The sequence below is a fragment of the Cherax quadricarinatus genome, chromosome 60, assembly GCF_038502225.1.
Source record: "Cherax quadricarinatus isolate ZL_2023a chromosome 60, ASM3850222v1, whole genome shotgun sequence".
Lineage (NCBI taxonomy): Eukaryota > Metazoa > Arthropoda > Malacostraca > Decapoda > Parastacidae > Cherax > Cherax quadricarinatus.
In genome coordinates this window covers 1,666,728-1,667,500 of record NC_091351.1, presented here as the reverse complement: position 1 = coordinate 1,667,500, position 773 = coordinate 1,666,728, and the positions used below count along the sequence as shown (strand labels likewise).

Sequence of the window (773 nt, the reverse complement as noted above, 5' to 3'; positions counted from 1 at the left end):
CGCTTCAATGGATACCTTTCTTGACGGCATTGAAATCATCAGCAGTGTTGTGGCCTTCCCTCTCGTCAAGGTCGGAGGGAAGTTGAATATTGTATGATTCTCTCCCTGTTGTAACCCGTGTAGGGTCCAACACTGGAGTATGAGTGAGTGTGTGTGAGGGTTAACACGAGCTAGATGCGACGAGAGTGTGGTAAGAGAAGCGCCTCACCACACTCCACGCTCCTGACAGACTGCCTCAACCACCACCCACCCACCCCAGTCTTGTGTGTTCAACCACCACCTCTGTCAAGACATAACCACCCACCCACCCTCCTTCCCTCCCTCTCTCCCTCTCCTTCACTCATCCACCCATCCACCTTCCCGCCCACTTAATTCCTAATGATTCCTCTCTTTCGCCTCTTAATTCTCTACCTCCGCCTCCTGCTCCTACTTGTACTGCTGGAGTCACAAAAAAGCCAAGAGGTCGTGGACCTGACTAGAGGTCGTGGACCTGACTAGAGGTCGTGGACCTGACTAGAGGTTGTGGACCAGACCAGAGGTCGTGGACCAGATCAGAGGTCGTGGACCAGACTAGAGGTCGTGGACCAGACTAGAGGTCGTGGACCTCACTAGAGGTTGTGGACCAAACTTGCAGCATCACAAACCAACGCTGCAGTCAGCAAGGTTTTCAAGTCATGTTTACACATGTTCATCTCCTGAGTGATGATCAACACTGCCAGCCTCTGCAACGTTATGTACCTACACCACCATAACTACCAGAACAGTGCAAGTGG

The 773-nt window shown here is 52.1% G+C and overlaps 1 protein-coding gene across 1 annotated transcript in view; it reads right to left on the bottom strand.

Annotated features, from left to right (window-relative positions):
- LOC128694451 (serine-rich adhesin for platelets-like) overlaps positions 1-208 on the bottom strand; it is a 16,844-nt gene extending 16,636 nt beyond the window's left edge. Inside the window, exon 1 of the mRNA XM_053784579.2 lies at positions 1-208. This exon is cut by the window's left edge and continues 628 nt beyond it. The gene's annotated coding sequence lies outside the window, so the exon portion shown is untranslated.
- Between the last annotated feature and the right edge of the window lie 565 nt (positions 209-773).